Source organism: Sus scrofa, chromosome 7, assembly GCF_054392235.1.
Source record: "Sus scrofa isolate SSC_HxYL_T2T_F1_AM1 chromosome 7, Sscrofa_HxYL_maternal_Yorkshire_Landrace_v2.0, whole genome shotgun sequence".
NCBI lineage: Eukaryota > Metazoa > Chordata > Mammalia > Artiodactyla > Suidae > Sus > Sus scrofa.
In genome coordinates, this window is record NC_139389.1 from 11,429,873 (window position 1) to 11,450,954 (window position 21,082).

The following is a 21,082-nucleotide window of genomic DNA, read 5'->3' on the forward strand; positions in this document are numbered from 1 at the left end:
TTCTTTCCTGCTGTCTTGCAGCCACTGTAACGTGTGATAGAAGAATATTTATGGTCTTTTTTGTTTGTTTGTTGTTTGTTTGTTTTTTAGGGCCATACCTGCAGCATATGGAGGTTCCCAGGCTAGGTGTTGAATTGGAGCTATAGCCAGTGGCCTACGCCACAGCCACAGCCATGCCAGATCTGAGCCGTGTCTACGACCTACACCACAGTTCACAGCAATGCTGGATCCCTAACCCACTGAGCAAGGCCAGGGATTGAACCTACATCCTCATGGATCCTAGTCGGGTTCGTTAACCACTGAGCCACGAGGGAACTCCCTATGGACTTTTCGATATCCGACTTAGAGGGACTTCTCTCTCTGGTTTGTTCATGGTGTAGGAGAGTGAACCGTGTAACTGTTTCCTTTCTTGTCCAAGATTATCACAGACTTAAGAAGCTTTGTGAACCTTGAGCCTTCTGGACTCCTTCCCTTCTTCCTTCATTTGTTCTCTGCCTGGAGCCGTCTTCATTCCACTGTTCTGAGTCTTACTTGGCCTTCCATCCTCAGCTTGAATATCCCTTCCTCAGGGCGGCCTTTCTAGGTCAGGCGCCTACATTCGATGTGCCACAACAGCACTCAGAGTTGTGGACATCTGCGGAATGGTTTGTATGCTCTCCCTCCGGGAGCTTTGTGGCTTTATGAGCTTTGGGGGTGCAATGACTGACTGTCCCCCCTGTGCCTAGCGCAGTGTAGGTGCTAGTTCAGTACTTGTGATTTCTGTGACATAGATAGCGCCTTCAACAGAGAGCAAACCACATGAGAAAAGCCCAGGAGGTGTGAAGATCCCAGGCTCTGACACCCAGGGCACGTCGGTGGGTACGGTGAGAGATGAAGTGGAAAGAGGGCAGATGTTATCTGTTTGTCTGAATCGCTTCGAGGGTGGTAGAAGATCCATACATCTACATATGTAAAATTTTCAGTTAAATAGATGTGTATGTATGCATGTTCACATATGTTATATGAGCACATTTTGTTAGTCCCATTGCCTTGCACTGCCTGGCACATAGTAGGTGCTCAGTGCCTGTTAAATGCATGATTGTATAACTTATTTGGGCCATAGCTTGCTCAGGGGCAAAAATGAGGGAGTTTCCCGCTAATGCTCCTTTTGGCCTCTACCTAAGGTTTTCTCCCTACGTTGGGTCACCTGGAGTTGCAAAGGTGAACTGGATTTGGAAGCTGCCTTCTGCAGGCAGGAAGAAGATAAGAATGGGCCTTAAAGCAGCTAGTGTGGAGGAGGAAGATAAGGTCCTCCAAGCCATTTGGATGCTAACTGTCCTGGTATCCAAGCCAGCTGTCTCTTGAACTCTTAGCGGTGCGGGCAGTGGAGTCTGATGGTGGGGCGGATGGTGGGGCCCAGGCTGAGAGACAGGGACACGGGGCAGGGGTGGTTGCCTAAGCCACGGAAGCGGGAGAGGAGCCAGAGAATGTCACCACCTGGGATAGTTCTTCTGGGGGACAGTTAGTTGCACAGACATGTAGATGATCCTCACAGGGGTTGGTGAGACCCAGTGACCAGTTGACTTGCACGAGGTGGCACTTGAGCTGAGCCTTAAAGAAGCCATGGTGAGTTCCTCCGGTACAAGGGTGAGCCTGAGGGAGGGGATTAAGGTGAACAGGAATAGTAAGGGGCCATTCATGTGTGGCATCTGTAGGAAACTCAGTGTAGTGTGCTTCTTTTGAGGGGAACGGACTAAAAAGAAGCTCTTCCATTTTGTGTATAAAGCCAGGTTTTGTCCTACTCTTACATATTTAAAACACACGACTTAATTAGAGCAAGAAACTGTGTACTGCATTAGCTGTGGGAAAAAGTTAATTCTGTAAGCCAGAGAACCACTGTCTTAATGCAAAGATGGAGGGAGAAGATTCTTACTTCTAAAAATAATTTTAATAGAAATGATTAGTTTTGCTAATAGCCCAATTAGCAGAGGTTCGTTGACACATAATTTACATAGCCAGACAGACCCACTTCAAGTATACAGTTCTGTGAGTTTTGACAGTCATATACATAGATAGCTCCATCTGACTAATCCCCACTTAGTTCAGATATATTTTTGTCATGTTAAAAGTGGTCCCTCATGCATAGTTACCACTCTCTCTTCTTAGCCCCTGATTTGATTTCTGTCCCTCAAGAGAAGCACTGCCTGTCCTGTACAGCGTGATCTTTTTAGATTAATTCATGTTGAGTTTATCAGTAGTTGATTTCTTTTTATTGCTGAATAGGACTCCATTGTATGGATGCAGCACAGCTTCTTTATCTACTTGCCAATCAGTGGACTTTGGGTTGTTTCTGGTTTTTGACTGAGAGTTGCTATGAGCATTTCCGCTCAAGGCTGGGTGTAGTCAGTAGGTTTTCATTTCTCAAGTGTCAGTCAATCCTTAGGTGTGTAAGTCGGTCATAAATTAGGTGTGTGTTTAACTTGGTAAGGAACTGCCCCACAGGTTTGTGAAGTGCTGCTGCCATCTTGCCAGCCTGGGCAGCCCGGTGGCTCTGCCCCCGTGGTGGCTTCCTGCTTTCTTTCCACGGTTAGTGGTCTTAGTGTCTGGCCAGAATCAAGCTACGGATGTAAGGCTGTTTTTCAGATGAGTTTAGAAAGGATTTAAATGATCTAATCTAATCTGACTGCGCTTGTACAGTTGCTTCGGAGCATCTTGGAAAAAGTGTTTGTCGTCTTCTCTTAGGTTGGAAATGTTCCTTCATTCGTGAAATTTTGACTCTGTGCCAAGGCAGGACCCCTCCCTCCCCCCGTGGTATGTCTGTATCAACAGAGGCAGAGGAGCTGTTACACCGACAGTTCTTAGCGACTTCAGGGGTCTACTTTCTCAGCCTGCCTCAGACGACGAAGCAGTGAGAAGGGGAATTTCTTGGATAAAGGAGGAGGGAGCATGGACCCTCAAATGAAGGGATGCTGAGCCCAGGTCACCCCAAATCATGGTGACCTGGAGCAGAGTATTGGATGGCAAGTGGACCTTCCATCTCAGTGCGTGCTCCTGCGCACATACGTTTTAAAATAATGTTTTTTTCCTTTAAGTAGTACCACAGAAACAAACCACAGAAAGACAGAAGTTATCCCTGGCTCTACTGTCCCACACAACTGTTACAAACATTTTGCTGTATTTTTTTTTCTAACCACTGTTCTTCCCTCTGTGAAAAATATTTTGGCAATCCTGTGGCATATACAATTTTGTTTCTCTATTTTTTCCACTAGATATTATCGTAAGCATTTCCTCATGTGAGTCTGTATTTTCCATAATAACAATTTTTTTGGCCTCACCTCAGTGTTAACTCTTCTGAATCAACCCCTTCACTTTAGGTTTTCATAATGAGTGAGTCTGAGGGCTTCCCCAGGTTTGCCTGTCCTGTGGGATGAAGCTTCTTTTTGTATTTGTTCCTTCTTCCATGGTAACAATTTTAATGGGGATACCTCTATTCAATGAATGTATAACTACAGTTTTTCAACTTTTTTTATTTTATTATTTTTGTTTTTTTAGGGTCAATTACCAAATACGCAATTACTGGGTCAGTGGAAATGGATATCTTAAAAATAGAGCTCTTATTATATTTTGCCAAATGATTCCCCCGAAATCGGGTACTGCTGCTCCCCAGCAAGTTTGGTTCCATTACAGCACCCCAGAGCCCGCTGGAATGTTTCAATATTAGCACTATGAAATCGAGAGTCACCTGGAGGTTAAGTTGTAATGTTAGTTCACGGTAGGCCATCATTTTGGAAATGTGCAGTGGCAGGTATTAACAGTATTCTGGTGAATCCGCTCAGGACTGTCATTTGCCATCAAGCCTTGAAAACAATTTGCTTTTGGAAAGCTGGGTGTCCCCAAAGCAATCTCAGAAACTGATCAGTTAAAAGAAGGTTACCCAGGCAGCTCTAGGCTTACTCATTTCCTATTTCTACCTCTTACTGCACTGGATTTTGAAATAGTGGGAGATCCTCAAAGAGATGCCTTACCCTTCCTGGGCCTGTTGGATGCCCTTGAATCTGAACCCTGTCACTAGGGGTCCCTGGACTAGAGTGTCATTAACCTTTGCGATTGCTGATCTGTGTTTGGATTTAGGTCTGTTTGCGTTTTTTCCCTTATCGATTTTGCACAGGTCTGTAGAAGTGGCAGACCTCCTCAGGCACCATGAATTCCTGGTGTAAAGGGAAGTTGGTCTCATTTCAAGGATAACTCCTTTCCCCTTTTCTTATCTAAGTTGTGATCCCTCTTAATCTTTCTACTAATAAATCAGAATTCTGTGTTCTTTGAAAGGACACATATTTTTTAAACAAAGGAATTAGTGGACTTTACATTTGAAAGGACATTGGAAACCTTTGTGATAAGGTTTTGTGGAATGGTCTTTGATTTACTTGAAAACATTATCCTTTAATCTTAGGAATCTCATTGTCTAGCAGGGGAGATAGGTACACAAGCTGACATTATATATAGTATGCCACTGGACTGAGGGACATGACAGAAGCTTCCAGAAAGGGAGTGCCTGACTCATGTGGAAGTTGGTGTTGGGTCAGGGAGGGCTTTCTGCAGGAGTGGACCGTAGGAAAAAGGCTGAGGCTTGCGTGCTTAGAGAAGCAGAGTCAGAAAGAACATTGCAGAGCACCAGGGCCTGGAGGGCCATGGGCGTGTGTGTGCCTGTGCGCATGCCTGTGCATGTTGGTGTGTCCATTGCTGGAGTGGAGAGGTCACTGCAGGCCACGAGGAAGATGAGCCCGGAGAGGCAGGGCTTGCGGTAATCAGGAATCGGTGAACCATGAATTTAAGACTTTTAAGCTGGGCTGGTGGTGATCTGTATCCTGAAGTCTCTTGGGGGTGACCTCAGGGTTAGGGCCTCCACCTGACTTCTAATGGAGAAGAGACAGGGGAAGGACTTTGTCACCTGGAGAGGGACAGCGGGCAGCTTGGAAAGAGGGAGGATCGGGGAGCAGAAGTTGCTTTAGGAGAGAATGTGGTGAACTCAGAGAACCTTTTCATTTTGGTGGATCAACAGTGTGATTTCTTAGAAAACCTATAAATTTCTTCAAAGATTTAGATGAACCTGAAAGCACCATAGCAGGTAACCAGCTGGAACTTGCCCACCACGGTCTTCTGAAATTTCTCCCTGGTCAAGAGCCATCTCATTGCATTGTGTAGACTCTTGGTGTGACCAGAAGTGGCATTGTTAATGTTAATGAGGTTAATTTTATACAAGTAGTAAGATTTCAAGACGTGTGAAACAGTTAGCATTTTGGAGCCATTTTAATTGGAAATTTTTTTTCAGTTGACTAGCTATTTTTACTCTGGCCCTAAAGTGAAGATTGTGTGATCTAACTAAATTGACTGTCTTGATGAAGCCAGAGACATTTGATAGATTGTATAATTTCAGTTTCTATAGTTGAACACTAGTTCTGGGGTACCTGCTTCTGGGTGTAATGAAAATGATACTGGGATTGCTGGAAGCCTGGGCTGTGAGGAGATTGCTAGATGATGAAGAGTTTAAGAAATGTAAATTTCATTATTGAACAACCCTTTGGCTGCTTAGGGTTTTATATTTAGAAAACATTTTATGGCTCACATAAACGTACACAGAGACCACTTCTGCCAGGCCTATGGCTTTCTCCCCTTTTGTGAGGCTGGATCTTAGTGTAGAAACAAAGGTTTGTTTGTTTTTTTTCCCTCAATCGGTATACTTCATTTTCTGATCTTGCTTCCTTTTCAGTCCACAAAGAAAATTACCTTTTGTTTTTTAAACAACTTAGAAGAAGAAGAGTCTTTGTCAGTAACATTTTCATTAGTTTGAAGTGAATGCTATTTTTTATTATTTTAGTGCAATTGGGTATTTGTCGTGGATGTTCATTGGAGGGTTTGAACTTGCAGGTTTTGCTAGAGAAGACAAAAGCAAGGATACTCGAATATCCTCATGTCTCAGAACCTACAGTGACTTTACGCCCCTTGTTTCCTTTGATTTTTTTTTTTTTTTATTTTCCCACTGTACAGCAAGGGGATCAAGTTATCCTTACATGTATACATTACAATTACATTTTTCCCCCCACCCTTTGTTCTGTTGCAACATGAGTATCTAGACAAAGTTTTCAATGCTACTCAGCAGGATCTCCTTGTAAATCTATTCTAAGTTGTGTCTGATAAGACCAAGCTCCCCATCCCTCCCACTCCCTCCCCCTCCCATCAGGCAGCCGCAAGTCTCTTCTCCAAGTCCATTATTTTCTTTTCTGTGGAGATGTTCATTTGTGCTAGATATTAGATTCCAGTTATAAGTGATATCATATGGTATTTGTCTTTGTCTTTCTGGCTCATTTCACTCAGGATGAGATTCTCTAGTTCCATCCATGTTGCTGCAAATGGCATGATGTCATCCTTTTTTATGGCTGAGTAGTATTCCATTGTGTATATATATATACCACATCTTCCGAATCCAATCATCTGTTGATGGACATTTGGGTTGTTTCCATGTCCTAGCTGTTGTGAATAGTGTTGCAATGAACATGCGGGTGCATGTGTCTCTTTTAAGTAGAGTTTTGTCCGGATAGATGCCCAAGAGTGGGATTGTGGGGTCATATGGAAGTTCTATGTATAGATTTCTAAGGTATCTCCAAACTGTTCTCCATAGTGGCGGTACCAGTTGACATTCCCACCAACAGTGCAGGAGGGTTCCCCTTTCTCCACAGCCCCTCCAGCACTTGTGATTTGTGGATTTATTAATGATGGCCATTCTGACTGGTGTGAGGTAGTATCTCATGGTAGTTTTGATTTGCATTTCTCTTATAATCAGCAATGTTGAGCATTTTCTCATGTGTTTGCTGGCCATCTGTATATCTTCCTTGGAGAAATGTCTATTCAGGTCTTTTGCCCATTTTTCCATTGATTGATTGGCTTTTTTGCTGTTGGATTGTATAAGTTGTTTATATATTCTAGAGATTAAGCCCTTGTCGGTTGCATCATTTGAAACTATTTTCTCCCATTCTGTAAGTTGTCTTTTGGGTTTCCTTTGCTGTGCAAAAGCTTTTCAGTTTGATGAGGTCCCATGGGTTTATTTTTGCTCTAATTTCTATTGCTTTGGGAGACTGGCCTGAGAAAATATTCATGATGTTGATGTCAGAGAGTGTTTTGCCTATGTTGTCTTCTAGGAGTTTGATGGTGTGCTGTCGTATATTTAAGTCTTTCAGCCATTTGGAGTTTATTTTTGTGCATGGTGTGAGGGTGTGTTCTAGTTTCGTTGCTTTGCATGCAGCTGTCCAGGTTTCCCAGCAATGCTTGCTGAATAGACTTTCCTTTTCCCATTTGATGTTCTTGCCTCCCTTGTCAAAGATTAATTGACCATAGGTGTCAGGGTTTATTTCTGGGTTCTCTATTCTGTTCCATTGGTCTGTCTGTCTGTTTTGATACCAGTACCACACTGTTTTGATGACTGTGGCTTTGTAGTATTTCTTGAAGTCTGGGAGAGTTATGCCTCCTGCTTGGTTTTTGTTTCTCAGGATTGCTTTGGCGATTCTGGGTCTTTTGTTGTTCCATATAAATGTTTGGATTGTTTGTTCTAGTTTTGTGAAAAATATCATGGGTAATTTGATAGGGATTGCATTGAATCTGTAGATTGCTTTGGGTAGTATGGCCATTTTTACAATATTGATTTTCCCAATCCAGGAACATGGAATATCTTTCCATTTCTTTACATCATCTTTGATTTCTTTGATTAAAGTTTTATAGTTCTCGGCATATGGGTCCTTTACATCTTTGGTCAGGTGTATTCCGAGCTATTTGATTTTGTGAGGTGCAGTTTTACTAGGTATTGTATTTTTGTATTCCTCTTCTAATATTTCATTGCTGGTATACAGAAATGCAGCTGACTTCTGAATGTTAATCTTATAGCCTGCTACTTTGCTGAATTTATTAATCAGTTCAAGTAGTTTTTGGGTTGAGTCCTTAGGGTTTTCTATGTATAGTATCATATCATCTGCATACAGTGACAGTTTGATCTCTTCTCTTCCTATATGGATGCCTTTTGTTTCTTTTGTTTGCCTAATTGCTGTGGCTAGGACTTCCAAAACTGTGTTGAAGAGCAGTGGTGAGAGTGGGCATTCCTGTCTTGTTCCAGATTTGAGTGAGAAGGCTTTCAGTTTTTCCCCATTGAGTATTATATTTGCTGTGGGTTTGTCATAAATGGCTGTGATTATGTTCAGGAATGTTCCCTCTATACCCATTTTGGCGAGGGTCTTGATCATGAATGGATGTTGGACTTTGTCAAATGCTTTTTCTGCGTCTATTGAGATGATCATATGATTTTTGACTTTTCTTTTGTTAATGTGTATGATGTTGATTGATTTGCGTATGTTGAACCATCCTTGTGAACCTGGGATGAACCCTACCTGGTCATGGTGTATAATTTTTTTGGTATGTTGTTGGATTCGGTTGGCTAAGATTTTGTTGAGAATTTTTGCAGCTATATTCATCAATGATATTGGCCGATAGTTTTCTTTTTTGGTGGTATCTCTGTCTGGTTTTGGAATGAGGGTGATGGTGGCATCATAGAATGTCTTTGGGAGTATTCCTTCTTCTTCAACCTTTTGAAAGAGTTTAAGGAGGATGGGCACCAATTCCTCTTTATATGTTTGATAGAATTTGCCTGTGAAGCCATCTGGTCCTGGACTTTATTTGTAGGGAGTGTTTTTATGACATCTTCAATTTCATTTCTAGTGATCGGTCTGTTCAGTTGGTCTGTTTCTTCTTGATTCAGTTTTGGCAGGCTGTAAGATTCTAGAAAATTGTCCATTTCTTCCAGATTGTCAAACTTGTTGCCGTATAGTTGTTCATAGTATTCTCTTATGGTTTTTTGTATTTCTGCTGTATCCGTTGTGATTTCTCCTTTTTTGTTTATAATTTTGTTTATTTGGGTTCTTTCTCTCCTCGTTTTAGTGAGTCTGGCCAGGGGTTTGTCAATTTTGTTTACCTTTTCAAAGAACCAGCTCTTGGTTTTATTAATTGATTTTTTAAAAAAAATTTTTATTTTTTCTTCTTCTTTTTTTTTTTTTTTTTTTAATGGCCCCATCCACAGTGTATGGGAGTTCCCTGGCCTGGGATTGAATTCCAGCTGCAGCAATGCTGGATCCCACTGTGCTGGGTTGGGGGTCAAACTGGGTGCCTCCACAGTAACCTCAGCTGCTGTAGTCAGATTCTTTTTTTTTTTTTTTTCCCCCCCTTTTTAGGGCCACACCCACGGCATATGGAGGTTCCCAGGCTAGGGGCTGAATCACAGTTGTAGCTGCTGACCTCCACCACAGGCACAGCAACGCCAGATCCTTAACCCACTGAGCAAGGCCAGGGATCGAACCTTTGTCCTCATGGATGCTAGTCAGATTCGTTTCTGCTGAGCCATGACGGGAATCCCATGCAGTCAGATTCTTAACTTGCTGTGGTAACAGCAGGTACTCCTCTTGTGGTATGTTTTAAAAATTATTTTTAACTGAAAAGTTGCAAAAATACTGCAAAGCATTCCTGTCATGTCATGTTTTGTCATGTTGGGTTATAGTTTCTCTCCTCTCTTTCTCTCTCTGTCCCTCCCCCATCACATATTCATATTCTTATTCTGAATCATTTGGGTGTAAGTTGCAGACATAATACCCCCTTTTCCCCAAATACGTATTTACAAAATCATAGTACAGTTGTCAGGGAGGAAGTTTATACTGGGGGCCCTTTAAGCTTTTAAGCTGTTTGCTGTGTCCCTCCGTGTCGGATGCCCTCTTAGCGTCTTAGCACTTTCTTATTCTCTGACACAGCGAGGCGTGCCAGGCTCACCTCGTAGGTTCCCAACCCCTAGGTATCTTGACCATTTTATGGTTTCAAGCTGTTAACGTTTTTTATTTTTTATTTTTATTTTATTTTACTTGGCCGCGGCCCCGGGCCCGGGAGCTAACCCGTGCCTCAGCAGCCTCCTGGGCTGCTGCAGTGACAGCCCCGGATCCCTAACCTGCTGCACAGCAAAGGAACTCCTGTTTTTTATTTGTTTCTCTTCCATTTTGGTTTACATGCAGTGTCCCTAGCATCTCCAGTGTGGGTTTTGTCCCTGTGGTGTTTCCTGCTCGCATCCTCTGACCATCTCTCTCCTTGATTTGTCCATTCCCAGTTTGGGTAATCCTGTAGCAAGTCTCAGAATTCCTAAACTAAGTTAAAACTAAGGACTCTTCAGCAGTGTTTAAACCTGGTGTTTGATTCTTTTCAGCTGGAGTCAGCTACTGTTGATGTGCTTATGCTTATGTAACTCATGCTTTTTCCCAGGCCCTCCTTCCTCATACCTTATACAAGGGCGATTAGGCCACTGCTCCCGGGGTTTTCTGTCCTCTGGATCATTTTGGCAAGTCCTAGCTCTATTTTTCTTTAAATAACAGCTGTGCCCAAGCCATATGTGTTTTGTTAGGTAGTTTGTAGTGAAGTCATGTAGTTCTGGTAAGGCCTGAGAGTTCACCACTACAATGAGAAGTTGACATTCTATGAGTTTCTCTAGTTATGTTTCGTTACCAACTTAATTCGTACGCTTGGAACCTCCAAGGATAAGGATCATTGCCTTTTCCTGTTTCTCTGAACAAACTCCTATTTTTACCCAGTATACTCAGTATTATTTACTTTTACAGCGAACATTCATCTGTAGGTTACTTCGAAAAACACTCTCCTTCCCAAATAGAGACCTGAATCAAACTGCCAACAAAAGTGAGTGAGGTGTATCCCAAGGGTGTTCTGAGAAATTTGTTATGCTTCCTGGGGTGGGGGGTGGGAGGGCAGGGGAAGGAAGTTTCCGTGGCCAGATTTCTTAGAGAATCACAGGCCACAGGAACGAAGCTAAGGGAGAGAAACTTGTTTAAAGCTGACACCTCTCAAACTTAGTTGGGTTAATGAACCCTGATTTCGAATACTAACCCTGGACCTAGGGTTTTGTGGAACCCTCTTTGAGAAAGACCAAAGTAGTCGAAAGAGCATCGACTGTGCTCTGATCATGCCTCTGCTACCAGTAAGTAATTTGTGCAAGTGAAGGTGTCTGTAGGATGACTCAGATTTTGGGCTTTTCTACAGCAGGTGTGTTTGATACTGGGAAGGAATGGCATTGGTCTCTGTCTGGGTGGGGTCTTTCTTTGGGAAGGGGCTGGGGCCAGCAGTTTTAGTGGGAGCCAAAACATTGTTGAGACCCAGCTTCAGCTCAGCGCCCTCTGCTCTCAGGAGGTGTTGTACCCCCTTTCTGTAGGAGGGCATTTGCAGTTTGGAGAAGGGGTGGAGCTGGCATTCAAAGCCAGGTTGGCCTGCATTCAGAAGCACTGGTTTCTTGCTGAGTTAGGCCTGGGAGGGGAAATAAGAGCACGTCCACCTTGCTCTGCCTAAACCTGTGATCTTGGTCTTGGTTCCCTTTTTTTTTCCACTGCAGCGACGCTTGGGGGCCACACAGATGGCCCCGCCACGGTTTCCAGAGCCATTTGGCCGGAAGTTATTGAGGCAACCTTGCCAGTTTCCTCCCTTCAAAGGGGTGGGCGTGGGCGAATAAGATAAGAGTTTTTGTATTGAATCATATTTTCTGTTGGTCTGCCGTGCTTGCCTGGAGGCTGATCACTGAGTCTCGTCTTTATTATCATGTTGCCTGCTGCCCCTTAAGAAAACTAGGGCTAAGTTGGCCAGGACCTCAGGCCTATGGGTGTGGACTGCCTAACACGTGCTTCCCCCCCTCCCCGCCCCATGCTAAGGTTTCCAATGTCTCCATTCACGGAATTGCAAATCTGCCTGAAAGGTGATTTCTAATTAGTATTTGTAAGAATAAGTCAGGGTCCAGAGTGAGATTGTCTGTACTTCCATTTGGAAATCTGTTGGGAAACTTCAGTGGTGGAGGTTGGATGTGTTTTTCCTAATTATCTGACTGCCATACCTTTCATGGCTTAAGCATGTAAATTCCTCTGCTTAAAGACCAATTTGCAAAACCTGATCTGAAATATATTTTAAGGAAAGATGCATAATATGCGTGTAAAACTTCTCCATCTCAAAGGTGTGCTGTGGGCAGTGGGGGAGGAGGGAGCGCCTGGTAGCAGGAAGGATTGATCCACTGTGATGGGATAAGTGACATTTCAGCTTCAGTCTATGGAAGCATCTAGGCTCACAGCTGACCTCCTTTCCCTCTTGGCTCCAGCTTCCCGAGATGCTGTGCTTGTTCTGAGCTCATTGAGAGTAATAAACTGCACCTGTAATTCACGAGCTCGAAAGGCCTTCTTCCTTAACCGCTTGCGGCCAGGAGAATAATGACAACATTTAAAATTACAGATCGCTCATTTTGGGCCCTTTCTGTTTCAAGTTATGAATGAAATTTATGAGCCAATTACTTGCATGGTGGAGCCTCTTTGCAAAGACCAAATGCCCCCATGCTGCTGCTGCGGCGTGTGTGTGTGCGTGTGTGTGTGTGTGTGTGTGTGTGTGTGTGTGTGTGTGTGAGTGTAAGAGAGAGAGAGAGAGAGATGGAGAGAGATGGAGAAAGGGAGCAGGCAGTCCCCTGGTGTTTTCCCAAATCGTGCATTTGCAGTAGTTTTTAAAGAAGGGTTAGGGTTACTCCGAGTGAGTGAGCTACCAAGCAGGAAGGAGAATGAATACATTGGGCTGAGAAGATTCTGGGTATAAAAGAAAAGAACAAGGAATGATTCTCTCCGAAGTCTCCCTAAAAACTGAAGACTTCAAGGCAAACATTTAAAGCAGTGTATAGGTATCTAGGCTTTCAGTAACTCTTTCTGAGATGGCTGTAATTGTTCAAATCCCAGGTCTTTAAAAATTCCAAAGGAACAGCAGGGCCTTGTAAGGAAGAAAGCTACCAAATGATAGGGTGTGACTCGAGCCAGAAAATTGGAACCTGAAGGCTTTTTTCACTTTGTTTTTTTAATCTTTAAAGAGACTGATGAGAGTGTTAGCCTAACTTGAATGCATTTAGAAGTGGGACCATATTAATCACCAGCATTTCACTTTCTGTCACAAGTTCTAGATGTTTTGGCTTGAAATCAGTCATCAGTGTGTTCCTTAGATATTTACAGAATCTCATTTTTATCTTTATTTCTTTCTAGCCTTTCACTCAGGATTCATCTGAGTGACGGGAAGTGGCATTTATTTATTGACTGTGGAAGGTAGGTGACATTAATGGATAATTGCAATCCATCTTCCATTGTGAGAGGATCGCATTAAACGGGGAATGTTGGCCAGATTTTATTTCTTTTACAGAGTTAACCCTGCAGCCTGTAAGTTCTTAAGAGTGGTTTGGGTGGGATGATTCTGTTTTCTTTTCTGCTGTGGTTTGATAAGAAGAATGAATGCAGAACTGCAGTGGTCCTCTATATTTGCAACGTAAGGGAAATTCATAGGTACTTGAATATTGAGTTCAGACCAGAAAATGAGGCTGCGCTCTTCGTGGGTTGATGGACGCATTTTATTATTAGCCTGTGAAGGAAATGTCTGGTTTTGTGAACTAGGTTATAATAAGGAGAGTTCTTTATTTTTGTGGAGTAGAAAAAATTTGATTAACACAGATTGTCGATGTTGGTGAATTGCATGTTGATGTGTTTTTTGAGTCACTAGTAACTCAGGGGAAAAGTATATCCCTAAGCGGGGGTGGCGGTATGGTTTATGACTCCTTGTACATATGAGGGGAACAGTTCATGACATACTCATCTTTTATTTTATAATTATTTCCAATTTGTTACTTTAAAAGTGATGAGGAAGCTATTCGTTGCAGCTTTAGTAGCTAAAAACCGAATGCGGGAAGTTTTGTTTTTGCCTGGATAATGTTCAGGATGATTTATGTATGTGCTTTATCTTGGTAGAGAGTGGTCCCTGTTGTCATGTCTCTTCACTCCTTTTTTTGTAGTCTTATTTTGCTAGCTTCATTCATTTTAGAGTGATTCACTTTTAGTAACTGGGGATTTCTTATAAAACTGAAATGTGCTTCCTGTCCATTGCCCAGGACGGACAATTTTAATGCAAAGAATAAGAGAACATCATTTAATAATACACATACAGCAGTCACAGGATTTCTGGTGGTTAATTTTCAGAATAGATGGCAGTTAAGAACTGCAAAGGATTTTTAGTAAATTTCCTCTTGTTCACACTTGATGGCAGAATTAGAATAAAATCGCACTTCTAGTTTGTGATTTATAAATGAAAAGTATAGGAATCTGGAGCTGATCTTGACAGCCTTGTAGCAGTTGATTGGTTCCTTCACCCCCTTGCCCTCGGCTCGCTTTTCACAGGAAAGCGTGATGGGGTCTTAGGCGCGCACACACACTTACTTAAGGCAGCACTTCTCAAACCTGCACAGGGGCCCCCCGGGGATCTTGCTTGCTGAGACGGCTGTTCTGGTTCAGGCCTGAGAGTGTGAGTGTCAGGCGGGCTTCCGGCCTGTCCTGAGCAGTGGGCGTGGGGAGTGGGACTGTGTCATTGGCCCCCTGCCCCCTTGCAAGTCCAGATGCTGCTGGCCTTGGCTCTCTAGGATGCGTTTTCTCCTTAGGGCTTGACTTTCTCACGTTCATCACTTTTGTTTGCTTTAATTTATTGGAAGTGCTGTTTAAACTGCTTGTTGCCCTTTTTGCTCAATCAAGTAAGATATATTGGGAGAAGAGTTGACCCTCGTTTATTATTTTTTAAATGATTGTGATTAAAATCTTGAGTATTATTATTATTTTTGTCTTTTCTAGGGCCGCATCTGCAGCATATGGAGGTTCCCAGGCTAGGGGTCCAATTGGACCTGCAGCCGCCGGCCTACACCACAGCCACAGCAATGCGGGATCTGAGCTGCGCCTGCATCCCTACACCATGGCTCACGGCAACGCCTTGATCCTTAACCCACTGAGCGAGGCCAGGGATCGAACCCACAACCTCATGGTTCCTAGTCAGATCATTAACCACTGTGCCATGACGGGAACTCCCTTGAGTCGTATTTTTAATGCTGGAGTCAACATCCTGCCCCTAAGAAAAGCCCCAAACCCAGTCACCATTCAACACAGTAAGCTGGTTGGACTAGGCAGTGGCTGCAGGGAACAGATGGTTCCCGCTTTGGACGGTGATCCTAGGGGCAGGCCTCGCTGTGTATTGTTTGTGGGGGGTGCCTTCTTTTTCCTTCACCTGCGGTGAATCCTGCTGTAGGTTTAGTGATAGGTAATCTCGAACCTGGCACTGAACCCCCAGGACGTAATTTGTGGTTCAGAGCACTGGGTTGGAACCCCACCTCTGCCACTTTCTGTGTGACCTTTGGCAAGTTGCTTCTGTTCTCTGTGCCTCAGTATTCTTCAGCTGGGATGGGGCAGGGTTGCGGGTGGCCTGGGAGGTAACCCGATGTCAGCTGCTTGCAAAGGTTTCTGGAGTAAGCGCAGGAGGTAGGGGTTACTCCTCTAGGGAACCAGCTGGCCTTGATCTCACTTCCTTCGTCCTGGCCTTTTTCTGTTGCTCCTCCTTGTTCCTGCTGCCTGGAGTTGGTGTTCAGCAATCCTCACTACAGTTTGGGGAGATGAACCTGTACCTTTTGGTAGCCTTGCAGAGAGTTTGTTGATTCATTCGTTCTTCAGAGGAATAACGTGAAGCTGGACGATTCCCAGCCTGCTGGCAGCCTTTCCCAGGCCTGCGAGTTGCCGACCCTGGAAGAAGCCAGCTGGTGGGGGTACAGCCCTCTCTGCAGCAACCAGACCACCCTCACTTGGCCTTCACAGACGCCCATTTCTGGATGACGGATGCTTTACTGTTGACCTTTGTCCCGTGGCCTTTTTTCCTCTAGCCCTTAATCATCTCTTCAAAAATCAGTCAACAAATATTTATTGAACGTTTCATTGGAGGCCCGCCGGCTGCTCTGTGGATTTCTGCCCCGAATCCCACTCTTAGCCTTGGACAGTTTCTTTGCTGTCTTTCCCTAGTTATGGCCAGGAGCTGAGCAGGCTCAGCGTTCGCCTTGAGTCTCCATGTGTGCAGAGCACATGCTGGAGGGGACAGCCTGGTTTCAGGAGTGCTGGGCGGTATCCTTGCTGCCCGCTGTGGTGGAGAGAGGCTTGGAGGCAGCTGTTCTACTGGGTTCCATCTCCTCTTAGCTGAAGGCTTTTTAGGGCCAATTGGGCTGGAAGGTGTGAAACGTCTGTCCTGGGGGCGCTGCAGTTGCACCTTCTTGGCACTTGGCCAGAGGGGCGCCTCCTGGGAGGAGGCACAGGCCTTCAGTTTCGTTGCACAGGGCTTCTTGCCTGTAATTGTAGTTGGATGGAAAAGGAGCCCTGGCTTTGGCCAGGGTTTGTGTCTGGAATGTCAGGGGCACTGCTGGCATTGCTGTAGCAGCGCTGGGGCACCGTTGTGGCGGTGGGTCATTGCTGTAGCAGTGGGGCACCGTTGTAGCGGTGCGGGGAATGATTTAGACACCGGCTACTTGGGTTGGCTGGTGGTCTTGAACACCTTAGGTCGTGCAGCTCCCGGAGGGTTTCCTCTCTGAGAGCAGTTGACATCTGGGTGCACCCTCCCTGCAGGGTGGGGCTGGGGTGGGGTGCAGGCTGGTGACGGCCTCACCTCAAGGAGACCGAAAAGGCCCCACTGTGTGGAGCTGCTCCCAGGCAGCTGGATGCCTGTGGCCGTGGCCGTTTCTGGTTCACTGCTCCTTCCCTTCTTCACGGTCTTTTCCTCCAACCTAGTTCAGCTTAGCGTTAATACCGGTTTCATTCTTTGGTGCCGTTTCCCCTGTGGATGAGTTTCAGTTCAAGCCAGAAAGGGGGTTCTGATGTGTGAGTAAAGCGGTTACTTCCGCTGCGGACCCTGACCTTCTCGTTGGGTAAGAGGCCAGAAGCAGAGGTCCTGTTGATGGAGCATAGAGGGAGTGCAGGTGGCCTTAAGCGTTCTTGGCCTTGGATTTTTTGTACTGATTTCTTTGGATTATTCCTTCAGTACCTAGCATGTTTGTAAGAGCTGTGCTTACCAGTTCAGATGAAGTCTCAGGATTTACCTGGACAGGGTATGGCTGTTTACAAGGGATCTCACCATCTCTCTAGGGTGCTGTGCTGTCTGTACACATACACACAGACACACACACACGTCATTCTGAACATTGTGTTGGCTATGTTTTTTTTTTTTTTTTTTTAACCCAAAGAAGAATTCAGTTTACATTTCTAGAGACCCTCTTGTGGGACCAAATCGATATCCTTTCTAAATGTCAGGTTTTTCAAAGCTGTAGCTGCACTTTCTCAAGGCTGACAGTGTTCTGAGTTCCGGCTGGCAGGTAACTTCAGTTTTCATACTTTGAGATCACGAATGGCAGCTGCTTTAAGTGCTTCGCATCAGGTGGCTGTGTTTGAGGGGGAGGGGCCTGTGGTGTGTCCTGAATGTCCTTTGGAGTATGTTAAGCCTAGTAGCGACCACACAATCTTGGTTGCTTTCCCCTGCTCCCCCACCTTCCCACTGGCCTCTTTTCTCGTTAAGGATGAAGCTGAAGTTGTTGGCCTGGCAGTATTTTACCTTAGGGACATGCCGTTTAGTCCAGATTCTGGGGAAATGAAAAGAATACTGTCTTCTTTAAACGAATTTTCAGGTGCTTTAAAGACACTAAACTTTCAAGTGAACTACCTGGACCAAGAAACAGAATCTTATCAGCACCTCCCCACCACCACACACACCAAATAAAAAAGCCGTCTGCATTGCTCTGGTTTAGTTTTGAATTGTCTGGACTTTTAAGCTGGTCTGGGAGGACCTTTCACAAGAGGACAGCAGAACAGTGTGCAAGGAACGTGGGAGCGAAAGCCTGAGGGCACGTGGACCGTGTGGGCTGGGGAGCAAGCCTAAGGCAGGGACGAGTGACAGCTCATCCTTTCTCCCGACCTCATCCTTCTGCCTTGAACTTTAAATGTCTGTTTTCTTTGTTCTGTCTTTAGTAGGCTCCAGTTGACTTTTATACTCAGACTTTAAAATTCCTTGGAGCTCTACTGGAAGGAAGGGGTTGTGGTTTCTACAAAAGACTTGTATCTCACCCACCAGGAAATTGGACCTGGCTATTCTGGGATTTCATTAGGTGGTATTTGAGGCTGGAGGTTGCTCTGGGTATTTTTCACTTTCTGATGATGCCCTGCTGTGAATCAGTAACACTTTTGTTTGTTGGGGGAAATTTTGTATATATCTGTACTTTAGCTAGTCTCTGCCTTCGATTAATGAGATTAGTTTACTTTCAGACTTTGGACTAGTAGCCAGTGAGCAATACATTCATTGCCCAGATTGCCTAGGAGAGCAGAGCCTGGTTTGAGTTAATTTGCAGAGTTCATTATGGTGCATAATTCATCAGGTCCAAGAACTCCAGACTCCCAGGCAGTGTAGTTTAAAACTTTATTATTTTCTCTGGAGCTAGTCAAGTGACAGCTAAAGCCAGCCCTTGCTGCACTATAAGGCCCTGACTTTGTTTTTCTCATTCAGACCAGAGTTTCCATTCCAGTGTTCCTGCCACAGCATGGTGGTGACAGTGAATTTTTCCAGCCTTTTAGATTGGCACAGAAAATTCTTTTGTTTTTCTCTTCTCCCCACAGTGTCTTTTAGCAGTTTCCAGTCATTTTGCTTTTTTTTTTCCCCCCTAACACCCTTGGCATGCAGAAGTTCCTGGGCCAGGGATCAAACCTGTGCCACAGCTGTAACCTGAGCGACAGCAGTGACAATGCTGGTTCTTTAATCCATTGTGCCACCAGGAAACTCCTTTTTAAATTATTATCTGAGTGAGTTTAACTCCCTTTGTGTTGGTTCTCAAACCAACCACCATTTGAAACATCCTTTTTATGATGAAATGCATCCTGAGTTTTAAACGGCTAGTTAATAAATGAACTTTCAGGAGTTGGACAGTTTGCAAGTTGATTCCACTTGTTTTTTTTTGTTTGTTTTTTGTTTTTTGCTTTTTTAGGGCCGCACCCGTGACACATGGAAGGCTAGGGGTCGAATAGGAGCTACAGCTGCCAGCCTACTGCCTGCCTGTTGACCTCATGCGAGTTGGATTCGTTTCTGATTCTCTTCTGCTGCGCCACAAGGGAGACGCCCCGTTTTTTTTGTTTGTTTGTTTTTGTTTTTGTTTTGTCTTTTTAGGGCCGAACCCTTGGCATATGGAAATTACTAGGCTGGGGGTTGAATTGGAGCCATGTTCACTGGCCTATGCCACAGCCACAGCAATGCCAGAGCCTTAATCCACTGAGCGAGGCCGGGGGTCAAACCTGTGTCCTCATGGATCCTAGTCAGATTCATTTCTGCTGAGCCACGGTGGGAACCTCCCTCCCCCTCTTGTATTTTAAAGTCATCTCTTCGCCAGCACTTCTTGCTCACTTGAGGGCCTGCGTTATTCTCGTGAGTTTTGTCCCTTTTTAAGTACACCTGGAAATGACACTGTCTTGAAGTTAAATGGCACTTCCTGTGTGCAGCGCACTAGTCTAAGCGTTTTACATTTATGAACTCGGTTCATCCTTACGCCATGTGTGTCAGCATGGCACTGTTAACCCATGACAGAGATGTGGAAACAGAAGCCAGAGGGGCCAGACGCTCAGGCAGTCTGACTCCTGAACCTTATTGTCACAAGAACTTGATGCTGACGCACCGTATGGCATTTCACCCTCACCCCCCACCTCTCCCCTGCCTTTCTAAAGAAACTCGTCTTTGATAGAAATAGAAACGCATAATTGTTTTCCTCCTTTCTTGGCTTGAGAGAAAAAAGTATCTTTTAGAAACTTATTTCATTTACATATGAACGTTGGTAAAAATTGAGGAAGAGATAATCCTATCCCCCCTGTGGTTAAATAGTGACGGTTGATCTGTTGAATACCTTCCTTCTTCAAAAAACGGGGAGATTAGGCAATTCCAACAAATGTTATCATTTGAGTCATTTACTCTTCTTACATGTGAGGGTCTTACGCTGTGAGGCTCAGCCAGACCCTCATTTTGAAAAGACACGAGGCCCACACGGTGAAACATGGCCCTGTGCTGTCATCAGTGATCAGTCCACTGTTTGTGACTCTGACTCTCTTGCTTACTGGTGAAACGGGTTCTCTTTTGAGCATTTTGTGTGCAGTAAATACGCCGCATACTCTGATAGTTGTTAGGCTGACGCGGGAAAGTTTTATCATGGCTTTTTTCCAGTTTCATTTGAGGAGCCCCTTGGCGGGTTGACACAGTGGTAGTTGAACATGAGTGACCTTTTTGAGTGATTGAAGTCCTTGTGAGGCTGGCCCACTCTTTGCCCGTCAGGATCCTGCCTGCCTGCCTCAGCCTCAGCACATCAGCAGCCCCAAGGTTGTGTTGGGTAGCTCTTTGCTCTTCCCATCTCGTTCACAGATTCCTGTTGCAGCCTCAGAAGGAGCTAAACTGACTCTTATCCAAGATGCTGCTCGGTCATCTTCTCAGGGCTGAACACCCCCTGTTCCCTCAGCCAGTTGTTAGATGAAGATTTCCGGTGCCTCATTATTTTGGTTGTGGCGATCCTATCAGCATCCTTCAAAAATGATAACTTGTGTTTTAAGCTTTTGCTGCACACCATAGCTAGTATGGTATTTTGCACACTACTTGACTCAGACTCTGCTTCTAGGAATTTATTTAGACTTGGCCACAGGGATGTGTATCAAGTGTATTTCACTGTGTATCACAGTGAAAAATTGTAACCGATGGGGGTTGGCTAAATTAGTGAACATCTGTTCCCTGCAATCATTAAAATGATATGGTAGCAAGAATATTTAATGACATAATGTAGTAAGTGAAAACAGCAAGTGAGAAAATAGTATGTGCAGTTGAATCCTTTGTTGGTGGTGTAATTTAGATCGTGTATTTGTTCAGGAAAAGTAATAAAAGGACACACGCACACATATACACACACCAAAACCAACAGTGTTTTATCTGAATGATCAAAATAAGTTTAATTTTTGTTTGTTTATCCGAGAAATACCTGCTGATCTCCTGCCATATGCCAGACACGTGCTGAGTGCCAGGCACTCAGTGGTGAAGAGTAGTTGTGATGTGACAGAGGGAGGAGACAGGTGCTTTGGGAGGCAAAGTGTCCAGGGTGCCG

At 44.5% G+C, this 21,082-nt stretch overlaps 1 protein-coding gene across 11 annotated transcripts in view; it reads left to right on the forward strand.

Annotated features, from left to right (window-relative positions):
* JARID2 (jumonji and AT-rich interaction domain containing 2) overlaps positions 1 to 21,082 on the forward strand; it is a 243,130-nt gene that overhangs the window by 38,238 nt on the left and 183,810 nt on the right. The window contains exon 1 of one of the 11 annotated variants that reach the window (XM_084967453.1): positions 13,121 to 13,175. The exons of the other annotated variants lie outside the window; for them this stretch is intronic. The gene's annotated coding sequence lies outside the window, so the exon portion shown is untranslated. Of the gene's footprint in view, positions 1 to 13,120; positions 13,176 to 21,082 lie in introns of those variants that run through there. 11 annotated transcript variants of the gene reach the window in all.